The 26,433-nt window shown below is 33.3% G+C and overlaps 1 protein-coding gene across 2 annotated transcripts in view; it reads left to right on the top strand.

Annotated features, from left to right (window-relative positions):
- CALCRL (calcitonin receptor like receptor) overlaps positions 1 to 26,433 on the top strand; it is a 104,074-nt gene that overhangs the window by 9,353 nt on the left and 68,288 nt on the right. Inside the window, exon 2 of one of the 2 annotated variants that reach the window (XM_012779474.3) lies at positions 12,326 to 12,393. The exons of the other annotated variant lie outside the window; for it this stretch is intronic. The gene's annotated coding sequence lies outside the window, so the exon portion shown is untranslated. The remainder of the gene's footprint in view (positions 1 to 12,325; positions 12,394 to 26,433) is intronic. 2 annotated transcript variants of the gene reach the window in all.

Raw genomic sequence — 26,433 nt, 5'->3', positions numbered from 1 at the left:
TATTTTGTTAAAAAAAATTTCCAAGACTGTTTGGTGTCTCTGCTAAATCTTGATGAGAGTGAACAAATATTTTTACACTATTACTTAATGTAAGAGTTTGTTAATCTCTTATTTATTAAGCTTTTAAGTGTTGATTTATAAATATTTAAAGATAACTCTAAATAGAATGGCAACTGTCAATGGCCTTACATCATTATATAATCTTGGACGTTTTCTAAACTTAAAGCCAAAGGACTATTTTATAAATTAAAGTACATATTTGTGATTAAATAAAATCATAATTTATGGATTTTCACAAAATATATCTTCTGAATCGACATAACTTACATTATAATAATATGTTTTCTTTTCTGATTTAGATTTCCCAATTGTTTGAGACTGATAGAGCTAACTTTGTTTTTTCAAAAAACAGACGGCTAATCATTCATCCACCTAGAAGTATCACAATTAAGGCTTTCTCTTCAAGCACATATATGATACCCTTCAGGAAAACAATAATTTTCCTTTGAGAAGAAGACTAATTGTCAAAAATACATTCATAGCATTCAAATAAAATGTGTATAGAAAATGTGTCAAATTGTAATTTTACTGTTCTTCAACATGTTCTCTAATAACACAACCAACTGGACTTTAAGCCATAGCAACATACTAGTTTCAATTAAACAAACCTGACCGAGATGAAGTATTGCTCAAAACATAAAAGAAATTGTCAAATGTCTTCTTCTTATCACTGTCTTTTCCTGTTCTTTAACTCTTCTTGTAGAACTTTCTGACTTTATTTGATGTGGTCACTATCAAACAGTGTATTTATGATTAAGTTATTATTACAAAACATAAAGATAAGAATGTCCTAACAAAAACTATATTTTGTTTTAAGAATTAGTCTACATTCAGTTTGTCACACAATTGTCTGGTGTGTTTATATATAGTGAGACAACTCCATATTTTATAACATATTTTCCTTGCCCTAAGTAGCTTAAAATAGAAAAATAATAATAAAATAAATCTGGGACTAATGATAATTTTAAAAAGACAAAAGCATGACAATTTCTAATCTGAATGGACTTGATAAAATAGTGGAAATGCACTTAAAATACACTTTACATAATTAAAAGCCTTGGTAGAAATTTCAATTTCAGTATTTTTGCACTTAAAATTTATGTGCAGAGATGACTAATTTCTCACAATGAGCATACACTTCACACTTTCTCAAGCTAGTACCAATACAATGGCAATGTATTGGTACTACAATGGCAAGTAGTTACTCCCAGCATTCCTGTTCAGAAAAAAAGTTGTGCCAAAATATTTGTTCACCCTCATCTAGATTCATCAGAGACACCAAATAGTCTTGGAAACCTTTTCTAATAAAATACTAGTTGTAGATTAAAGAAAGTCTATTTTGAAGTCCGATACTAGTCTGATACTAAACTGAGTGTAAAAATAATTTGCTATAACTTTTAAATAGTTTTGCTAATTGTTATAACTTGATCCTAATTCCACACTGGATTTTAAGATGTTGTATAAAATTCAGATCTGTTTTAGTAGTCTTTTAGCTCTTATATAGGTTGGATCACCTTCACTGTGTTAAGCATCTCTATTCTATGCTTAGAAGCATCAGAGTAATACCAGAGGTATAACTAGCTAGCTTACAGCATATAAGTCAATTTTGTAATTCATGATGTTACCCACAAACAAATGTTATTAAGAATTCTCTCTTGAGCCCTATTTTAACTAGTTCCTATTGCTACCTAGTTCCTCACCTCCAATGTTTCTAAAGAAGTGTATGCACTCTTCCAGTGTATATGTATCACATTTTTAAACATATAATTTTAAAATATTACACACCCTAAACTTTTCTCCTTTTGAATAAATCCCAGATACAGCATTGTGTCACAAGTCTGGTGACAGTGTCTTTGACAGGTGGCAAGGTAAAGGGTGTGGAGATTCATCTAAAAGTTGATAAAATTAGAAACGAAGGAAAAATATTAGAGAGTGAAGGGCCAACCAGGAGAACAGAGAAGATTCAGAAAAAATACTCATCTAGAGAATGGAAAGATATGACTGTAAGAATAAAATTAACTCAGTAATTATTGCTTATTGCTTACTAAGTGAAAAGATTGATAGAATACCAGAGGAAGTTGGAATTTCAAAGTTATAAAAACCAGAAAAAGAAAAGGGAAGTGAACAGAAACGAGAGGAAAAGAGAGAGAAAATAAAAGGAGAGGCTATAAAAGAAGATAAATTGGTTCAAAAAGATATATTTGCCAGAAAAATTAGGACACAAAAATCTAGTGTTAAATCACAGGAATTAAGATGAGATGCTTTGGATACATGGCCATGGACAATGGGTACTCCAATGGGTACCATTTTTAGTTGGTATATAAGTGTCTTCCAGCTGCTTGGCCTAAAATTTTAGATGGAAAAACTTTATCTACCTATTTCTTTGGGGAATGGGATTGAATGTTAAGCCTAAGGGTTATTCCTTAAGCTAAGAAATGTTTATAAAGAATTTGTGAGAAGAAAACACCACCTCCTGGGTGGTGATTACTGCCTTCATGTTTTAAGGATTGAACCAAACTGATCAAGATAATGACTCTACTTTTGAGTGAAGGTGTCATAGAGTCTGACCTACTGGTAAGTCACAGTCTCTCAGGACAGTTTCTCAATAGGTTGGGCTACATTAATCACACTCCATTTAAAGCAGCAGGGCTGTTTGGTAAAATGAAAATCTCTCAGTGTATTCCAAATGTACTGAATTAGTCAGGGGTGGCTCAGCGCACAGATGGAGGTGATGCTTAAATGATCCCTGTGTGCCCTGAGACAGTTTTCTCTTTTCCGAACACTGGATATTGTGTAAGACATAATAACACACTAAGTTCAAACTTATAATAACAAAATCAGAGAGTGAACAAGGCACATGTTTAAATCAAGTGATTGTGTTTTAAAATAACTAAAGAATAAGTATAAATTTACATAGAACTAACCATAAATAACAAGACATATATAATATTTTCCCTTTTAATTCTGGACTAAGAATTATTAGTTTTGTGATTTGGGGCATATTTTTCCTGTCTGAATCATTCTAGCTTAAAAGTCTTAGGAACTTGGCAGTAATCCAAAATATAACTTTATATACCCTTTCCACTACCATTAGATTCAGGGGTAAATAGCACACATACAGACACATACACACATTGATTCAAGGGTTAGTCGTCATTGGTGTTTAAAAATTCCCTCTACATAACTAAGAAAGTAACCTGAAATCATGTAGAATTTATACACCTAAATCATATAGTAAACTTTCAAATTCATCATAACTGTGTAAGGCAGCTCCATCTTCCACCCAAACCCTTTGACCTATCCCAAATATGTTACATTTCATAGATTCACAACAAACACTTGATTACAGAGTAAGGAATCACAGTCTGCATACTTTTCTACCAAAAGAACTTATAATTTTTAAATCTCCTACATAGAAAGTATTATATATGGCATAAATACACTGTTTAAATAAATAAACATCTGTATGCCTAGAACTAAGATTGTCTATCATGGTTTTCCTTGACTCACTCACACATACATCTCTAGAAGTAAACCATTACCCTAAACTTGTACTAATCATTCCCTTATTTTACTTTATGGCTTTACCACCTATGTATGTGTTTCTAACTAATATATTATTTCATTTCTCTGTTTTTATTTTTACTTTTATGAAAGTGGAATCATCCTGAATATATTCTTTTGAGACTTGCTTCTTCTTCCCAGCATTATGTTCTTGAGATGCATCATTGTTAATGAGTACAGCTGGTTTTTCCATTTTCACTATTACAGTGTTCCATTATATGAATGTATCATAAACAATTTTTTTGCATATCTCCTGGTACACATGCGTCTGAATTTCTTTAGGGAATATGTTTCTGAGTGGGATTTCAGGATCTTAGCATTCAGTGTACTTGTATCAATTTATACAACCATGAACAGGATATGAGGTTTCTATTGCACCATAGTTTTTCCAATACTGTGTATGATTGTCAAACTTTGTAATTTTTACTGGTCCGCTGAGTGTAACATAGTATCTCATTCTGGTTTTAATTTGCATTTCCCTGATTATGAGTCACAGTGAATTTGTATGAAAATGAATTAAATTTTCCTCTGAAACATTTGTTTCTAATTGGGTAACAGTGACTTCATGTTGTTGAAGGCACTTCTCTTTGGTTAGGTGAGCCAAGTAAAGGAAAAAAATATATGTTTTATTGCTTTTAAAGCTGGGAATTTATGAATAATATTTCTCATCATGAACAAAAACACAGATTGATAATGCGTAGAATCATATCATTAACTTTCCATTCCTCTTTATTCAAAACTCCATCAAATAGTTATCAAAATCTCCTTTGAAAAATAAGGGAAGGAGGAAAACAAATAATTCCATTATTTGTGTGTGTATGTGTGTTGTGTTGTTGTGTTTTCTTTTTTATTCTATTGAAAATTTAAAATCAACAAATCTCCGAAAGTGATTCAGTCTCTCATTCTACCTATTGCAAAAAATTATTTCTCACATGTCAAAACATCTTAGAAGGTGTTAGAGTTTCTGTCATTTACACGATTCCTCATATTGGAATTCACTTGATTGCCTTTATATTTTGTTTTAATTTTATTTTTACTTGATAATTAATAATTGTGTATATTCATGGGATATATAGATTTTTTTATTTCAGGATGTTATAAGGGTACAAACATTTTGGTTACATTTTATGTCTTTGTCTCACCCAAGCGAGCATTAGAGGCATGCCCTTCCCCTCTACAATGCTCACTGTGTCCATTAGTTGTGAGCTTACCCCTAACCCCAATCCCCTAATCCCTGTAGAATATTACTACCATGTGAGCACCATAGTATTGATCAGTAAGTCCCAATTTGATGGTGAGTACATGTGGAGCCGATTCTTCCAATCTTATGATACCTCACTTCGGATAATGGGCTCAAGTTCTATCCAGGAAAATATAAGAGGTGCTAGATCACTGTCATTTCTTATAATTGAATAATATTCCATTGTATACATATGCCAAATTTTAATAATCCACTCATGAATTGATAGGCACTTGGGTTGTTTCCACGTCCTTGCAATAGTGAATTGTGCTGCCACAAACATTCAGATGCAGATGTCTTTATTAGAGAATGTCTTTCGTTCTTTTGGGTAGATGCCTAATAGTGCTATTAATGGTTTGGTATTTCTATTTTTAGCTCTTTAAGATATTTCCAAATTCTTTTCCACAGAGGTTACACTAATTTGCAGTCTCACCAGCAATGTAAGAGTGTTGCTGTCTCTCCACATCCTCACCAGCATTTGTTGTTTTGGGATTTTTTTTTGATAGAGACCGATCTCACTGGGGTTAGGTGATATCTCATTGTGGTTTTGTTTGCATTTTTCTAACGATTAGAGATTTTGAGCATTTTTTCTATATATTTGCTGGCCATTTTTCTGTCTTCTTTTGAAAAGTTTCTGTTCATGTCCTTTGCCCATTTATTGATGATATGATATTATATCTAGAAAACTCAAAAGATTCAACCATGAGACTCTTTGAATTGATAAATGAATTCAGTAAAGTCTCAGGATACAAAATTAATACACATAAATCAGAGGTATTCTTATATGTCAATAACAGTCAAACCAAAACTCAAATCAAAAACTCAGTACCTTTTACAATAGCTTCAAAAAAAATCAAATATCTAGGTATATATTTAATGAAAGAGGTGAGAGACATATACAGGGAAAACTACAAAACACTAAGAAAAGAAATTGTAGAAGATGTAAACAGATGGAAAAACCTACCTTGCTCATGGATTGGTAGAATCAACATTGTTAAAATGTCCATACTACCTAAGGTGATCTCCAGAATTAATGCAATCCTCATCAAAGTACCAGCATCATTTTTATAGATTTAGAAAAAATAATTCTACGCTTTGTACGGAACCAGAAAAGACCTCATATAGCCAAAGCAATCTTAAGCAAAAAGAACACACTGGGAGATATCAGTCTACCAGACTTCAAGCTGTACTACAGGCTATAGTAACTAAAACAGCATTTGATTGGCACAAGAATAGTGATATAAACCTTTGGAACAGGACTGAGAACCCAGAGGTGAAACCATTCACATATTGTCATCTAATCTTTGACAAAGCAGACAAAAATATACACTGGGGAAAATAATCCTTTTCACTAAATGGTGCTAGGAAAACTGGATGGCTACATGCAAAAGATTGAAACTGGATCTCCACTCTCACCTATTTCAAAAATCTAGAATTCTAGATGGATAAACACATTTAAACCTAAAGCATGAAACCTTAAGAATTCTATTAGAAAATGTAGGGAAGAATCTTTCAGACATTGGTCTAGGCAAAGAATTTGTGAAGAAAACCCCCAAAGCAATCACAACAGCAGCAAAACTACATAAATGGGACTGGATCAAATTTAAAAGCTTTTGTATAGCCAAGGAAACTATCATTAGAGCAAACAGACAGCCTACAGAATGGGAGAAAATATTTGCTCTCTACACATCCGATAAAGGGCTGATAACAAGAATCTATCTAGAACTCAAAAAAATAGCTTTTATTATTTTGAGATATGTTCTTTCTATGCCTAGTTTGCTAAGGCTTTTTTTTTTTTTTATCATTAAGGGTACTGGATGTTATTGAATGCTTTTCCTGTATCTATTGAGATAATCTTATATTTTTAAAAAAATTCCATTTATTTCATGAATCATATTTATTGATTTGCAAATATTGAACCATCCTTGCATTCCTGGGATGAAACTCACTTGATTATGGCAAATTATTATTGGATTCGGTTTGCTAGTATTTTGATGATTTTTGCATCATCAGGGATATTGATCTGTCACTTTGTTTTTTTCTTGTGTCCTTTCATAGCTTTGGTATGAGGATGATACTGGATTTGTAGAATGAGTTAGGGAGGACTTTTGGCTCCTGATATTATGGAGCAGTTTCAATAGGATAGATGCCAGTCTTCTTTGTATGTCTGGTAGAATTCAGCTATGACTCCATCTGTTCCTGGGCTTTTTTTGTTCAGAGGTTTATTATTACTGATTCAGTCTCGCTACTCAATATTGACCTGTTCAGGATTTCTATTTCTTCCTTATTCAAGGTTAGGAATGTTTTTGCAAAAATTCATTCATATCCTCTAGATTTTCTAGATTGTGTGCATAGAAATGTTCATAGTAGTCTCAGATGATCTTTTGTATTTCTGAGGTATCAATTGTAATGTCTCCTTTTTCATTTTGATTTAAGTTTTTTGAATCCTCTCTCTCTCTCTCTCTCTTTTTTTTTTTTGGTTAATGAAGGAGATAGTGATCTGTTCATTTTGTTTATCTTTTCAAAAAACCAAGTTTTTATTTCATTGATCCTTTGTATTTCTTTTGGTTTCAATTTCATTTAGTGCAGCTCTGATCTTTGTTATTTCTTGTATTCTGGGGGTTTAGGGTTTGATTTGTTCTTACTTTTCTAGTTCCTTGAGGTATCAAAGTAGGTTGTTAATCTGCATCTTTTGGATGGAGGCATTTAGTGATATGAACTTCCCTCTTAGCCTTGCTTTTGTCGTATTCCAGGCATTTTGTAGCTTTTGTCTTCATTGTCATTCAATTAAAATTTTTTTTGATTTCCATTCTTGATTTTGTCATTGACCTAAAGATCACTAAGCAGCAGGTTGTTTAGTTTCCATGTATTTGTATGCATAATTTTGAGAATTCATCTTAGAATTGATTCCTGATTTTATTCTGCTGTGGTCTGAGAAAATATGTGGTATGATTTTGATTTTTTAAAATGAGCTGACACTTTTTCATAGCCTAACATATGGTTTGTCTTGGAAAATGTTTCATATGCTGATGGGAAGAATGTATATTCTGCAGTTTGGGGGTAGAATGTTCTGTAAATGTCTTTTAGGTCCATTTGTTGTAGAGTCCCATTTAAATCCAGTGTTTCTTTGTTGATTTTTGCCTCATGATCTGTCTAGTTTTGTAAGTGGAGTGTTGAAGTCCACTAATATTACTATGTTGCTGTTTTTATCATTTCTTAAGTATAGTTGTGTTGGTTTTAGGAATCTGTGAGATCCAGTGTTAAGTGCATATATATTTAGAATTGTTGTATCTTCTTGTTAAATAGATCCCTTTATTATTACATATAATGGCCATCTTTATCTCTCTCTTTTTTTTTTTACTGTTGATACTTTAAAATCTATTTTATCTGAAATAAGAATAGCTACTCCTGCTTGCTTTTGGTTTCCATTTATGTGTAATATTTTTTCCACCCCTTTACCTTGAGTCTATGAGACTCTTTATGAATCAATTGGTTTCTTGGAGACAGAAGATATTTCAGTTGGATTTTTTAATCCATTCTGTCAATCTATGTCTTTTAAGTGGTACATTTATACTGTTTACATTTAATGTTAATATTCATAAGTGAGATACTGTTCTAGTCATCATATTGATTGTTACCTCGTTGCTTTGTATTATCCCTTGTGTTACTGTTTTATAAGGGCTGTGAGCTTTTACATTTACTATTTTTACTAATGAGTTGAGTATTGATCATTGTTTTTGGTGTTTAAAGCATTTCTGAGCATTTCTTGTAGGGTAGGTCCAGTTGTGACAAATTTCTTTAGTGTTTGCTTGTCTGGAAAATATTTTATTTCTCATTCATTTATGAAACTTAGTTTTACAAGATACAAGATTTTTGGCTGACATTTATTTTGTTTAAGAATACTAAAGATGGGACCCCAATCCCTTCTGGTTTGTAAGGTTTCTGATGAGATGTCTGCTAATAGCCTGATGTGTTTTTCTTTGTAAATTACATAATGCTTTTGTCTCAAAATTTACTCCTTCACTTTGACTTTGGCCAGACTGATAACTAGTGCCTTGCTGATGTCCTATTTGCAATGAATATTATAGGAATTCAAGGACCTTCTTGTATTTGGATGTTAAATCTATAGCAAGACCACAGGTGTTTTTTCCATTATTTCCTTAAATAGGTTTTCCTTGCTTTATGATTTTCTTCTTGTCCCTCATGGATACCTATGATTTTTATGTTTTGGTGTTTTATATTATTGTATATTTCTCAGAGACTTTTCTCATGTCTTTTGATTATTTTTTCTTTATTTTTGTGTAACTGGGTTAATTCAGAAGCCTCGTCTTCTACTCTGAAGTTCTTTCTTCTCTTTGGTCTAGTCTCTTATTAAAACTTTCCACTATATTTTGAAATTCCCTAAATTACTTCTTCATTTCCAGATGTTCTGTTATTTTTTTATAATATTTATCTCTTCAGTGAATTTTTCATTCTTGTCCTGAATTATTTGTTTGGTTTCTTTGTGGTGGTTTTTAACTTTTTCATTGATCCCACTGAGCTTACATGCAATCCATATTTTCAATTCGAAGTACAACATTTCAAAACTTTCTTTTTGGTTGGAGTCCATTATTGCAGAGCTAGCATGATTCTTTGGAGGTGTCAAAATGCATGATTTTTCATATTAACAGAATTCTTGTGCTGGTTCTTTCTCATCTGAACCTCTTCCCCTCAGCTCAAAACATAGCTTTGTGCTTTACCTGTTTTCCTCTGCTAGGAGCTCTGCTTCTCAATATGGAGAGGTATAGGTACATTGCTTCTTGGTTTGTGTTGGTAGGTACCCACTATGGTGTTACTGGCAGTTTGGGTCTGTTGGACCTCAGAGCTCTGGGAGAGTGTTCAGATGCCAGCAGTGGTGGACTAGATTAGGTAATCCCCATTTTCCATGCCCCTGGATGATGTGCTTGAATCATGGTGAGAACAGACTGAAAATAAGCTGGCAAACTAGCCCTCAAGCCTCCCTGGGTTCAATCGCTGGCTGTGATAGTGAGGGTTGGGTGCTCCCCTGCTCCAGAAGAATGCTCAGGCAGGAGAATGGCAGATGCACTGTGACACTATGAGGAATGGTGGGCTCCTCTTGATAAGATTAGCTTATGCAGGCAGCTGTGAAACACACAAACCACTCACACTTCCCTTTCTCAGCAATGACAGCAGTCTCTGTCCTTCAGGGACACTAAAGTGTATATATTCCCAGCTCCCACCCTGACCCAGCTACAGCAGACTTTGTCAAGGCAGCTCAGCTGGCTATTTGTGGTGCCACCAGACTGGCTGTGTGCTGTGGCTGAAATGCTCCAGTGGGGGAAGTGTGGTTGTGTTTTGGCCTGCCTCCAAGGATGACAGTCTCCTTACAGAAGACACAGGCATCTAAGAGAAAGGGCTGCTACCCCTGAACTCCCTAAGAGACCTTTTATTCCTTGGGGCATACAGAAGCACTTATGGGGTCTTTTTAGAGGGCAAAGAATGAGCCCCAAGCTCCAGCTTTCACAGCATTTTCAACTTTGATGGAAAATGAAATGTTTGGAACCATGCAGGAAAAAAAAAAGTAATCCTCCTCAGTTATTTCTATTTCTAGTAGCATTTTCTAGTATGTTGGGAAAATACTCAAAACAAACTTCAACTTTGAACCTGCTGAATTCCATATATATGCCAATAAGGCCTGCGACTGACAAGAACTTTATTTTTTCCAAAATAGCTTTCAGAAAATCCATATTCTAAGTACAGTCATGCATCATTAATGATGGGGATACATTCTGAGAAAATGTGTCATTAGGTGATTTCATCATTGCGCAAACATGATAGAGTATACTTACACAAATCCAGATGGTATTGCCTACTGCAAACCTAACCTATATGGTATAGCTTCTTCCTCCTAGGCCACAATCCTGTAAAGCATGTTACTATACTGTGTACTATAGGCAATTGTAACACAGTGGTAAGTATTTGTGTATCTAAACATACTTAGACACAAAAAAGGTAAATAAAAATACAGTATTATAATATTATTGGTCCACAGTCATATATGTGGTCTATCACTGACCAAAATATCTTTTTATGGCACATGACTATATATGCAGACTGTCTGCTAATATATAAATACTTATCTCTTTAATGACCAGATCATGACCCTAATATAACATATAGTAGACTATTTGTAGTGACATATAATAAATTATTAAAATATGCAAAAGTGTGAAACAAAGTAATTTTACAAAGTAATTAAAAGTGCGTTTTGCTTCACAAAAGATTTGATCGCAGATATTACTTTTAATAATAAGCTTTCTTAATACATTTGAGTCTTCACCTAAACATTCCTATTGACTTTATAGAAATCTTTGGAAATAACTCAGATTATAGGTCGGTGTAGCAGAAAATTAATATTCCATAATTGTAAGGTCAATAGAAGCCTCTCAAATTGCAATATGAGTTAATTAAGATAAATCATTTGCAAAACACAATTTTGACTTTTTTTTACGTTATAAAGACCAAATACTGTGTAAATACAAAGCAAGGTAAACTAGATCATACTATTTCTTCTTTTCAACATGAGTTTGAGCCTGAAAAAATGTATATAAATTACATTTATGTACATAATTTTTGTTCAGCAGTGGAGAAAGTTAACTTTTTAGTAACATTCTGTGTTTTAGGAGAGTTAAAATTTATTACTGACACGATGTAGCCTCTGGGTCCCTCTTTGACCAAATTCTTCTCTGTTCTTTGCCCTTATTCACTCCACTATCACTATATGTCAAGCCTCTTTTTGTCCTTTGAACCAGCCAAGTCATTCCACCTCAGGGCCTTTGATCAAGTCATCCCTTCTGAGAACATTGTCTCTCCTGAACATTTCATGATCTGTCCCCTTATTTCAGGTCATTCCAAAAATGCCACCTCTTCAGAGAGGTTTCCCATGGCCATTCTGTCTGGCATACCACCATCATACCCTTCTTCCTATACTCCCTTAGCCAGCTTTAGTTTTCTTCACAACACTTATCACCACTGAACTTTTTAGTATTTATCCATTTATTGTTCACTTTCTCCTTATACTATAAGCCCCATGAGGGCAGGGCCTGCTGTATCCCCAGCTCCTAGACTTGAGCCATGCATACAGAGATTCCACCTCTTCCTGGTGCCCAGACATTGGGCAAAGGGGACTATCTGCCTCTGTATTTGTGCCCCTTAGAATCTAGAGACCCCATTCCTAGGACACAAGATGCCAGAACAATGTTTTTGATGACTTCTAGGTTAGGATGGTGATAACCTAAATGTACCTGGTATATCTCCTCCCAACTTTCCATTCAACTATAAAAATATATATTTATGGTTTTAACAGAGGAATAAACTAGTATATAACTTTAAGTTAAATTCTGTGAAATCCCACTATCCACTAATAATACCAAATTCACAGAAATGTTCTCTTGTTACCAGGGTCCTACGATGATACACCAACCACTTGTGCTGTCACCTGTCAAAACTTTGGATGGCCCTACCTTCAGGTATTGGATATACTACAAAAGAATATATATGACCTTATAAAAGTATTATAATATGTTGGATTTCCCATAAAGCCAAGGACAATAAGAACATGTCAACAGTAGTAAGAAAGATTTCACAGAATGATATAGAGTTAACTTCTGAATGAAAGAAAATCTTGAAAGGCAATCCAACAAAATACTAATAAAGATGGCATTACAGACATCCATCAAACTTACAAAATTATATCCTTGGGATTTGGAGGAGTGGAGTTAGCCCTCAGGTTCCTATTCCCTTGGCCAGAGGACTGGGAGCATTAAATTAATTTAAATGTGTCCTATCAGATTTAGTATTATTAGTAATTTAGTAATACTAGCCACAGACATCATATATTTGTGTGTTATAGAAAACTTACTATAACTATCACTATATATATAAAATACATTTAACATTATAAAATAATAGGGCTAGGCTGCTTATCTGAACTAAAATCCTTTCCTCTGTAGAGTTCTTTGTTTTCTGATTCACATAGTCACTGTTATATTCCTGTAAGTGAATGTAAAACTTTCTCATAATCAAAACATGAGAGGATGCCTTATTTATTAAATATAAACAAGGGTACAGGAAAATGGGGATGAGTTGTTTTAAAAATTTAAACTACTCTAAATAAATATTTTTAGAATTCCCTTGGCAGAGCAATGTCAATTTCAATCCTGAGTATTAACTATAGGCTTCAGAGGTGCTCCTAAAAGATTACTGTTATGGATGGATGTGTCTTTTTATTTACAGGTGGCATTAAAGTACCATGACAAGTAAAATATTAATTATTCAATTATTATTATATCTCATAGCCTCCTTCCCCACTGAATTAAAGTAGATTTCCTACCCTAACTTATTTTTAGGCTGCAAAATATTCAACAATTCAAGCATGTGTCATCCTAATAAACTATAACAACATTAATAAAAAAATAAAGGCTACTAAATTATTTTCTGTTAAATTCAAAGCTGGGTGACATAATTTCTTTTTCTTTACTTAAGCTGTGATTTTTAAATTTTGAAATCATACTGCTGAACTCAAAAATAGACCCTCTATAACTGTTCTTTCTCCCACAGCATGTCTTTGGGAACTCATCATTGTTTTTCTATCCTTTTATGTGTCAGCTTCCTTTGCACATTACATTTCACATGACTCACTGTTCCTTAGTGCAGGGTTTGAATGCTGAAAATGCCTACTTACATCTGACAGCTGGATTTTTCTTCCTGAATATTTTTGTGTGATGTGGTGCCAGATCAATGTTTATAAGGCCCTGATTTTGCTTAATGATTATATGTAGAAAAGATCACATAATGGTAAAAAATTCACTTACTAGGAAAGAAATGGTTTTGGCCTCCCTCTATGTGTGTACAAGTCATGTCTTTATGTGGACATTAAGAGGATTACAATATATTTTTTGCAAGTATCTTTTCAACATTTAAATTATAACATATAGTTGATAGCTTGAAGGAGGTAAATTGGAACTGGCTTAAAATGAAAGGTCCAAATTTAAATTCTTTCTTTTTATGCGCTTGATTGCACAGGACTTGCAGAGCACTGGTAAAATATTTTTTGAGAGAAGTTAATTGGTGCTTTCATAATTCCTTTTATTGCAGTTGTAACAAATAGAGTTTAAGGTATAAATGAATTCCAATTATAGTAATAAATAGGTTGGAAAAAGTCATCCCTGGAAAGATTAAAAATGGCTCACACCTGTAATCCTAGCACTCTGAGAAGCTGAGGTGGGAGGATCGCTTGAACTCAGGAATTTGAGACCAGCCTGAGCAAAAATGAGACCCATTTTTTACTAGTAAAAAATGAAAGAACGAAAAATTAACCAGGTGCAGTGGAGTGTGCCTGTCGTCTCAGCTACTCAAAAGGCTGAGGCAGGAGGATCATTTGAGCCAAGGAGTTTGAGGTTGCAGTGAGTTATGATGATGCCATTGCACTCTAGCTGGGGTGACAAAGTGAGACTCTGTCTCAAAAGAAAAAAAAAAAAGAAAATGAAAAGAAATTAAAAATAGAACTACTATATGATCCAACAAGCATGCTTGTTATATATCCAAAGGAAATGAAATCAACATGTCAAAGAGATATCAGAACTCCCATGTTCATTGTAGCATTATTCATAACAACCAAGATACAGAACCAACCTAAGTGTCTATCAGTAGATAAATGGGTAAAGAAAAAATTGTATATGCAATGGAATACTATTTAGCCGTATAAAAGAAAGAAATTCTATCATTTGTGACAACATGGGTTAACCTAGAAGATGTTATGTTAATGAAATAGGCTAAGGACAGAAAGACAAATATAGCATAATTTCATTTATATGTAGAATCTAAAATGTTGAACTCATGGAAACAGAGAGTAAAATGATCGCTACTAGGGACTGGTGGGGAGGTGTTGGCCAAAGGGTACAAAGTTTTAGTTAGAGAAGGTGAATAAGTTATGGAGATCTATTACACAGTATGGTGACTATAGTTAATAATAATAATGGATTTTATATTTGAAAATTAAGAAAGTAGATATTCAATGTTCTCACCATAAAAATATGACAAGTATGATGATGGATATGTTAATTAATTTGACTTAATCATTTCACAATGCATACATTTATCAAAACTTCATTCTATAAATATTTATAATTTTTGTCAATACCTTAATAAGGTGGGGGAGGGAAACAAAAAATAATAAAATAAAAAATATATAACTAAGAACTAGAATTGCAATTTGCCATTATATTTGTTTGAGTCATATATGGTTTAGTTTTAACCTAATAAAAGGAATACAAAACTGAGACTTATGAGAGGGGAATCCTAGACTTAGCTCATCTATAACTGCTGTAGAATATAAAGCAAATCCCTTAACTCTCCTGAACTTTTTATTTCTAAATCTGCAAAATGAGCAGGTTATCCTATAAGATTTCTCAGGTTCATTACAACTCTAAAATTCTGGAATATTTGACTATAACTGTTCTGCCATAAAAATAAGAGCTGGAAATAAAATATCATCTGAAGTTCCTTATAACAAATGATGTGATTTGTAATAGTTCAAGTCCTCCAAGTACAAGTATTTTTGCATGGTTTTGTTTACATGATCATTTAGCAGACTCTTGCCCTGACAGATGGGCAAGAGGTGGGAAAGAAAAAAAAATAATAAGGGGAATGTTTCTGGCTAGATTGAATTTTGGCAATAGAAGGATCCATTTCTAGGTATCACTACAGTCTCATAATTTTGCTGAAAGTTCTTTCTGACTCTAAGATAGTAAAAATATTATCTTATAAATTTCCAATAAGTTAATAAATTCATTTTTGCACTTAAATTTTAATCCAACTGAAATTGAATCTCAGATACATTTTTCATTCAAATTAATGGACAGTGGTATCAACACTTTTAACTAAATAGTTCATCCTTTCCATTACTGACTTAAAATTCAAAAAATTTTATTATATTTGCTAAATTATATTAACAAAATTATTTTGGATTCTAGGTTCCATTTGCTTTGTTTTTTGTTATTTGTTCAGTTGAATTTTGGAATTATTTGTTTCTTTGATTATATTTTTAGAGTATTTTATAAACAGCATCTTTATAAATTTTAATTCTGCATTTATGAATACAAATATCTATTTCTTAAAATATTTTATGTCAATCAAAGAATTATATATTTTCTTCAAAACCGCTCTATATTGTGGGGAAGGTTGTCTGGTTCTTGAAGGTTGGGTAAGAGTTTCACAACAGGGCAGGATGAAAGTTTCCCAGCAAACAATATGGGTAGTTCAGAGAATTAGGAGTGGGTCAGTTTGGTTAGAACAATGGGAAGTAAATTAATGTAAATACGAAAGAGGGAAGGTTTTCCATTATACGAATGAAGCTTAGACTCCAGGACTTTCACTTGAATAAGACCCTTCCAAGAGCCTATATTTAATTTTGCACTTGTGGTTTTGCACTGTTTTTCTTAAAGAAGGTGCATATGAATATGTTTGTCCAATCCAAGACCACAGCAAACAATTCTCCAAGTTGTAAGTGATTTGGCAACTTTATCTCATCTGATAAAAAGGCCAGGGAAAACAAGGAGCGTGGGCACACTGGTATGCAATGAAAATGAGGACTGGCCTGGTTTGTAATACTTCTTTCCTTCTAGCTAAATTTTGGACCAGGGTATGTCACATAAATAGATTAGGGTTTGGTTACCACATCTGTAAAATAGGAGATTGATCTAGACCTGAAAATAAAAAATAAAAAAATTGCCCTAAATAAACTCTAAGGTCTTCCCTAATTCTAACTCTTCCTGGTAACTTTGGCTAATGGTTTTATCTCTGTCATTTAATTTCACATTCTGTCCTCTATCCTTTACTTTCTCATGTCCATGTTTCTTGTCTCCTATCTAAATTAAAGAGGCATCTATGAAAAACTCTTTTAACTCTCTTAATAGTATACCTGATAGTGCCTACTACATCATATAAATTCAATAAACATGTTTGTAAATTGTATTAAAATACTACAGAAAAAATTTGCCTGTAGTGTTTTGAAATGTGCCTAAGAGATCAACTTCATGAACAATTATCTTACCATCCTTTGAAAATTTTACAGTACAGTGTCCTATTGCTCAGAGTTCAAAATGGGTATATTACCATGTATATAAGAGACATAATGACCTACAGGCTATAAGTATTTAAAGAATCAAATGATGTACTTTCTTAACAGAATGTTTAAAAAAAACCTATTCACATTTTTGGTATATAATGAACAATATGTCCAATAAATGTAATTAAAATGAAAATTATGGATTCAACAGAACGAGGTTAGCATAATTGGTGATGAATATTTTCTGTATATACTTGTCATTCATGTTACCTTACACACTCGTATACCACAGCAAAATAAAGCATAAACCTAAATGTAACACCTCCCCTCAACAAGTAAATGTTGGTATGGTACTTGATCATGTGCCTTGGGAGTCTCATCTTCAGTGCCGTGAAAGTCTACCAATATTCCTTCTAACCACTGGAAGATGTCCATATTCTTCTTCTTCCTGTAAAACGGTAGGAATGTTAAAATTCCTGTGAATATGCTTCCCTGAGTCCTCCTTGCTAATTTGCCCTTAATCAGACCCTCCTCTAGTACATAAAGTTGTTCTGCCTTGTATTGATCCCTGAAACAGCCTTTCCGTTGACCTCCATAAAAAATTCCACTGACACAGATTGTATCAGGGCATACTAGACCCCATTGAAGATTTTTGCAATAAAAGATTTAGGAGAGGTTCATGTACCAGCCATACAAAGAACTTCATATCAAGTGGTAGACATCACCATTCTTAAATGTCAATTAGATCTCCCAATAATCTGTTCCAGCATCTCTCCATCTTTTCAACTCTATTCTGCCTTTACTCGATTCTTTATTTTTGTCACTCATTTTCCTATTTCCCTCCCAGGAGTAAAAATAATGTATTTTTCTAATCTTGACTCATGAAGAGGAGACTCCTTCTAATATCTGGGCACCTACTAATATTAATATTTATACCAGGAGTCTGCTCTATCCCAGCTGGATTTTTACTGTATTTTATCAGAGGGAGCAGTCCCTTTCATGAGAGGAATTCAGATATGTTATGAAAATATTTAATATGTAGTAATAGATAAAAATAAATTGCCATTGAAATTTAGTAGGAAGCATGTTATACTCATGTACATAATAAACTTACACAACATTATTTATGTATTCTTTTCCTTTTTAATTTTATTTACATTAAATTAGAGTGTATGTCTTATTTATCTTTCTGACTACATTGCCCAGCATAGTGGTCTCAAAAGCAACATGTTTTTATTTGGGGGATAATTGAGTTTCATCATTTAATCTGTCTTACACTTTCCTCTAGACTAATGATTTACAAAATGATGTATGCGTACCCCTAAAGCATAGGCAGGGATAGCTTGTTTTATAGAAATTAGTTTCCAGATACTCAACTTCCATTTGAATTCCTTCCTAAAACTGATCTACCATAGTAAACTCCTAAGGTCCAAGCTTCCAGCCAGTTCTCCTTTTCCACCTTTCCTTCCACAATCTTCCTTTGACTTCTTTACTCACCCCTCACAAGTGTTCTTTCACCCATTCTGAGTGTTACTACAGAGCATTTTTGCAAGGTGTAACAGTCCCCTAGGCCACAAACACAGGGATAAGGCATACATTAATGTTTGGCAAGCCTCCTTTTAAAAAGACACATGAGGTTTTATCTTTCTTTATCTCGTTAAAGGATATATCACTAATAAAATGTTATTGTTGGGTTTAGGGCAAATTCTATAACAAATTATATACCAAAATCTATAATAAATTTATTTTGTATAGACTCTAGAGCCAAACCACCTCCTGAATTGTTCACTTTTTAATCCCTTGGTAAAGTTAGTAAACCAAGTAGGCCTCAGTTTCCTCATAGGTAAACCTGGGTTAATTATAGTACTTACCTAATATGTTTCCTATAATGTGATCATAAAGTCTAGAAAGTTAAATATTACTTATTCAAGTATTATAATGTAGTATAATATCTGTGACTCATTTATTATGTATCATTTGTGTTTCCATATTTGGGCGGCCACTCTGTATATGAATAGATATTAATAGATACAAGTAGAGGCCTAAATAGTGAGTGCTTATATTAGTGCTTGAAGTTTAGCAAACCTTCCAAAAGTGTTAGCTATTGTTATTATCAATATCATCATTATTTCTGATAAAAATTGTAATGATGCAATCTGGGAAGGTTTTTGAAAACATTCATTTACTGTCATTTGGACAGAAAATTTTTTAAAATAAAAATTTGATCCATGTAGATATTTTTACATGTAGAAGCTTCTGAGTAGGATAAATATTTTTTATGAAAAAAGATTAGGAGAATTTTATATAGTAGCAATGCAAACAACTGCAAAGGAAAATGTAGATAACATCACAGATTTTAAAATGCTACCTGCTAGCCAGGCGAGGTGGCTCACGCCTGTAATCCTGGCACTCTGGGAGGCCGAGGTGGGAGGATCGCTCAAGGTCAGGAGTTCAAAACCAGCCTGAGCAAGAGCGAGACCCCCGTCTCTACTATAAATAGAAAGAAATTAATTGGCCAACTAACATATATAGAAAAAATTAGCCGGGCATGGTGGCGCATGCCTGTAGTCCCAGCTACTCGGGAGCCTGAGGTAATAGGATCACTTGAGCCCAGGAGTTTGAGGTTGCTGTGAGCTAGGCTGATGCCACGGCACTCACTCTAGCCTGGGCAACAAAGAGAGACTCTGTCTCAAAAAAAAAAAAAATGCTACCTGCTTTAAAAAAATGCTTCCTATTCATCTAGTGATCTGTTTCTACCTCTCTTTGTCTTTTCTATTGCACTCTACCTTTAATTCCTTCTTTTTCTGTATAATAAAATTTCCTGACTCTCAAGGGGAACCATTAGAAATAATTTGAAATATAAAACTATATTTCAATAGAATAAAATTCTGTCAGGGAAAAGGTGGGTAATGGAGTGAACTATGATTTCAAGAAGAGAAAGAAAAGAAGTACAATTTCTATCTCTTAAGAAGGGCACATTCATTTACTTATAATGAATGTGGTAGATATTGCATTGTTCTTTTACTTGTATATTTGGGAACATTTAAAAGAATGATATAACATTTATAGTTTCAAATGTCAACATTTAAAATGTGCTGAAAATTATATGCTTTGCAACTGAGCTGTCAATTGAAATGAGTGAAGTTCTTTCAAAATTATTTTACAGAGGGTATCAACAGAAAAATTTGAAAGACACTGTTCTTGACTAGAGTGTTTCATTCATCTTTGCATTTTCTCCCCCCATGGGGAACACTCTTAGAATAAGTTCATCAATAAATATGCATAGTTTTTTCTTATCATGAAAGTATGATGAGTTATAATATGCTTTTCATTGTGACATTGCATTTGTGACCAGAGCAACTAACTTCATCTTCCAAACTTGACTTAATTACAGGAGAAAAAATTGAATCTTGGATAATGCAATTCAATATTACATTTATCAAATGGAAATGTGCTATACTGGCAAGCAAACAAACATAACAATTTACAAGCAATGGGTTGAAGATACCAAAAGGGCTTCTCTGTTGTTATGAAGGATAATAAATTATAATGAAGTTAAGAAAGCTCCATTGCAACTGAGGCTTTATAATTCTATATGAAATAACTATATTTGTGGCATGACTGTTAGCAAATAGCTTCCTTTATTTTTGCTAATGTATAAAATTATATGCTAGCAAAACCAAGACGTTGTCAATATTTATGTCATCATAAAATGTGGGAAAACTCCACAGTCTTTTTCCAAAATGGATTGACCTTTAAAATAAACAATCAGTTGAACAGAGTATCTAATGGAGAAGTTTCATCAGACTCTAAAAGTTTGTTCTGTGGGATAAATTCAGACATATCATTAATAATCTGACCCCTCAGGCCAAAATTCAACCACAGTCCATTAGACTCCAAATGAATTCTAATAGTCCATGTGATGAAGATTTCCCCCATGTGGAAACCCCCACATTAAAACAACAACAACAATAACACTAACACCAAAAACCTTGTTTGTTGTTCTTAAGTATATTATTATTGTTACATTTGTTTTCCATTGTGTCTCCCAGGCCTTACTTAAGCTTCCTTTCTGAGTATGTTAGTTTTCTTTTTTGGAATATATCAATTTTGATAAAATATTTCCCCTTCCTAAAATATGTATACCCCTGTATTAATATGATAAAGTGAAATTTTCAATCAGGCTATAATACAATTTATTTACACCTGTCAATGTTACAAATCTGCTAGTTCTTCTTACCTTACAGCTAGCTCTTTCTAAACTGCCCATCTTTATACCTTTTCAGGATTATCTATATTAGTCTATATTACTCTATCAGTCAGAGGATACTTATGAATGACCACATGCTTTTTGGCTTGTTGCATTAATATATAGAGTCCTGCTAAATATTTGACAATATTCTACTTACATTTCTAGTAGTTATTAAAAACAAATGAAAACATTTGTATTTATTGATTCATGTTAAAATTAGAAGATTTCTATCTAAAATATTTGAGAAATGGCTGGGACCTGCGGAGAATAAAGAGTGTGGTTTATAAGGAAAACATAGTCATTTACTATATTTTTACAGGAAGTTTCCACTGTGGCTAAATGTTCTTTGCTCTCTCAGACTGCTACAGATATCTCACAAAAGAAACCCCAACATAAATATTTGCAGCTTATGATATGCTGAATTTAAAGTATTCCTGCCATGAGAAACAGACCCTGGATTTAAAGAAGAGTAAGAACATGATTCAGTAAGCCTGGCAAGTGGACTTGCCAATAATTAGTTTACTCAAGCAAACTTTTAGAACCACTCTTAATTTTTTAGGCTGTTTTATGTGACACCAAAATATCCAGACAGGAATTCAATACTTCCTTCAAATATTTTGTCTATATAGCATCAAATAAATATCCTTTAAACCTTAAGTAAGAGAAATTGAGTAGCCAATTCCCAATGATCAATTCCCATTGTAAAGAGCTACCAAACCAAATAGTATCCTAGTGTCACAACCAGAATTAGGGCCCATTTTTCTTCAATATGCTTGTATTGACTATTCTATAAAATGCCTACAAACTACCTAATCCTGTCTCTTAGAAGTTATCTATAATCAATCCTTCATTTATCATACAAATTAATTTTTTTAATGTGTTCTTCTGGACACTTTCTTATATGTTGAACTTGGAACTCAACAAACCATTCTATGATATTTGCTGTAAGATCCTCACTATTAATAGACAGATTTGAGAAAACTTCGCTTTCACAATGCCCAAAGCAAATTGTCACATACTGTTAAGTCTGGACTTCAGGAAACCACTGCTTTGGATTCATATCCAATCCATTGTCCATTGAATTTGTCAAGTTATTTTCTAACTTAAGAAACTGACCAGACAGTAATTTTTTATATTGGAACAGGATGGAGAAAAAAATATACTGTATTACACAAGATGAAGCTGGGTGTGTTATCAGGAGTATCAATCTGAACTTGTTATTAGGGGCATCAAACTGGCTTCACATTGGTGAAGGAGACAAAAATAAAGCATCCACTGTATTTATTAAATGCAACTGTTTCAATTCATTGATTTTATTAATATGCCTGAAACCGTATATAAATATCTATTTTCTAAAGGTACTCTCAATTGAAATTTCAGTAATAAGGAACACCTGACATGTGGATATAATTTGATATGCATCCTTTATTATAATTTCTAGTATCTATTTTTGCTTTTTCGGTAATAAATTTTTAATGCACCTCCGTGAATTCCTGACAATTTCTGCTTTTATTAGTAAGGTAGAACCAGGATAGAATGTTTGGTCCAAATGCCCTTCCTTTTGCCCACTTCCTCCTACATTCCCACCAGCATCTATAATATATACTGGAAATAATATGCAAAGGAGCTTTGGACTTTGCTGAAGAGGAAAGAGGAAGTTGTATTGTTTTGTTCTGTTGTTTTGTTTCACCTGTGATGATGAGGACAGAAAGGCTCAAAGGTTGGCATGGCATCTGTCCTTTACTGGACATATGATCTGGTTTAGAGATTCTAGAGAGATGATGATAAAGAATACATTTTAATGAGAGAATTAGTAAAAGTCTGGACAGGAATTGTGCATCCTTGGGGCCCAGGGTTAACATAGTAAAGAGTAAAGTTGAAGGCCATTCTTACCAATTTCACAGAGAACACAGCAGGCTCTGGCACCCCAAGGGTTGATGACTATGAAAGCATCAACAGATAGTGTCAGGATACAGTAGTATGTAACGGCAAGAGCAAAGTCAGTTCAATTGACTCTAAGGGCAGAGGACATAGACAAAATAGGTCAGAGCACTGGAGAAAGAATGGTATATGGTAGTTCTACAAAACAGATTGGCTTGTAAACCATCACTTTAGAGATTATAAGAAACACTTGGAACTTTTTAGGACACCAGCAGTCTGATGTCCTGAAGTGCAGATAAAATTAGGAATTTGTGGATTATTGATAATATGACTTGATATCCAGAGGCTGCTGAGAATAATTATGGAAGAGATTATTATTTAGATATAATTAAGTAACCTTAGCATATGTACACCCATAATATGCCGGAAAAAAAAGATAAATATATAAGTAGTATGGAACCAAGAGTAGATTTGAAAGTGTTTGAACTTAGGAAAATAGTATGTGAACTATAAGATTGTTATGTAGCTGTTTTAGGGATCTTTGCTTTCAGATGAGTCACCTAGCAATAAGAAGGCATGTGATATTTCCTAATAAAGTTATTTTCAGATGGGAAAAAATGAATATAGCAACTTCTACATGGGAGGTCTTGCTGATCTACATAACCATAAGGATTAATCCATCCCTGGTATAGATAGTTCTAGCTAAGAAAGGCAAGTCAATTCTTGTAAATCAGCCATGATATAATAAACAAGTATTCACAGATACCTTTTAGTGTGGTCAAAGGAAATTCTCAAATGGCTTTGACAATCTTAACTCAATCCTTTCTCAAAACCCAAGTATAGCATACAATATTCAGATATGTTAAGTCTACTTTAAAATGACATGGATTGTTACTGCATTTCCATATAAATAATCCAAGACTAGACATTAGAAATTTGCGGTCTTTCCTCCACTGTTCTGAACAATAAGCTTCCCTACACCTCTACTCTTATATCCCCTAACATGTACATTTAAAAATTGTTTTTTCTTTTCACTCAAGATGCCACTCAAATATATATATTCCTGAGATATAAATTTGTATTGTCTCCCATTTATTTTAAACTCTCAATTAAGTTGTATGAGGCCCTAATGATTTATTTTCCTCCTGGTAGTAGTTGACAAAAATTCATAGATGGTTTTAGCAGACAATTTTTTTTTTTTTATCTGCCCTGAGTTTTATTGCAGCTGTAGGCAAATACATGAAACTTGGTAAAGGCATTTTGTTCTACAGTAATCTTTACCACAGGTCAATTCCTGTTCCTGTAAGGGTATTTCTTTTATTCTACAAAAATTTCAAAAGAAGAAGAAATATGATTATGACAGCCTGTTTGAGCAACAATGTTATCTTTGCCTTTGACAAAACAGCTATTCAATAAATAAGAGATTTTTCTAATATATTCATTATGAATATTGTGTAATAACCTCATGAAAGAACTTTGATCTCTTCCAAAACTAGTTCATTAAATGATTCTTTTAATCAAACTTATTCTTGATATGAAAACAGAAAATTCTCTCTTATATTCATTATCTGGGGAAAATATGATCTTTTACTAATACCAACAGATTCGATTAACTTCAACGACTTACATAAAAATGTTTTTAACGTTCTTGTTCTGAAGGCTCTCTTCAGAATGTTAGCATGTGTTTCATTTTATAGATTTTGGGGTAGTTTCTGTTAGGAATTTGTGGTTTGGTGTGACAATAGCAACTAAAGGTTGAATGATTAGCAGTACAAAGGTTAAGTCAGTATATGAGCCAGCTTCTGCTTTAAAAAGAATAACATGTGGCTCTAGAACTAATGGTTATTAATTATAGCATTTTAAACCTATTATTTAGAATGGCTTAATATTGTGTCATTTATATTCATTATGCCATCATAGAACCTTTAGAGGCAGATTTATACCACTAGCTAAACTAATCCAAGAAAGACACTTTTAGCATCTTTCAGTTTAACCTCACATACAGTAAACATTTCCTTTAGTTAACATAAATTCTCCTTTTGAAAATTAAAATATATTTCTTTGTTCTCATCTTTGAATAAATAAAATGATCTATTCATTAATAAGAATGTGTTTAAAATAGTGTATTTTTTAAAGTACCACTTACAAAACTGGAATTTTTTGTAAGCTTTCACTTTACAGTCAAGATCTGCGAGCTGACCCAATCCAAATATATTAATTTGCAAGGGCTGCCATAAAATACCACAGACTAGGAGGATGAGTCAAGAGAAATTTATTTTCTTACAGTTCTAGAGACTAGAAGTCCAAGATCAAGATACTGGTATGTTTCTTTTCTCCTCACACCTCTCTCTCCTTGGTTTTTAGATGGCCACTTTCTTGCTGCATTCTCACAGGGGTGTTTGCACATCCTGATTTTCTTTGTGCCTCAATGTTTTTCAGTCATGCCAGTTTTTTTATTTGCTTATTTTATTTTGTTTGCCTGAAGACAAACCTGCTTGCCCACAGACACAATTTGTGAATTGGCCTTGGCTATACTCACTATTCTCTAGGGTCCTGTCACACAACCCCTTTTTCATGTGAAAAGGTCAAAGGCAGGCATGTAAGCATAGCTTTTTAGCAAAAGTCCCAACATCTAGGCAATATCTGTCTCAGTATTTATTTGGATTTATCTAATGTGGGATTGTCTTATATTCAATATCCCAATATCACTTTTATCCTGTCTTCTGAAGCTCTCACACTTTGACCAATAGAATGCATAAAAACCTCTTTCTTCAGGAAGCTTGATATATTGCTACCAGGGCTCTTGCTACTTTATTCTTTGCCTATTAGATTTTAACTTGTGGGATTAAAATTTAACCACAGAGATTATTGTGACAGCACCAGTGTCTACTTCTAACCAAATTAATCCATCAATCAACAAATAGAATATATATCTTATTTTCTGGAAAATCAAATTCCTGGATGGATGGGGGCGGGAAAAGTATGAAAAGAATGGCTGCCTTGATTTAAAAAAAAAAGCACTTATAATAACTAATTTCATAATGAGTACAGATCAGTTTTCTGAGCTTCAAAGAAAATGGTAAATTTGGGGTGATGTGTGTGTCAACTTTTGTCTGGTGGGTAGGCAATGGTTGTTTTTGAGTCTAGTTCTACATTAATGGGAATGCCTCCATAGCCTACATAAAATCTGTCTTCAAAGTTGGTGTTTCCATAATTTTTTCTTCCACTTCTGTGAATCTCTGTGTAGTTGGCATAAAGATAGCAGATGGTATATCATGCATAGCATGCCGGTTAGATACCATTTTTAGG

This window comes from Microcebus murinus, chromosome 8, assembly GCF_040939455.1.
Source record: "Microcebus murinus isolate Inina chromosome 8, M.murinus_Inina_mat1.0, whole genome shotgun sequence".
In the NCBI taxonomy this organism is placed as follows: Eukaryota; Metazoa; Chordata; class Mammalia; order Primates; family Cheirogaleidae; genus Microcebus; species Microcebus murinus.
This window is presented reverse-complemented; position numbering and strand designations above follow the sequence as displayed.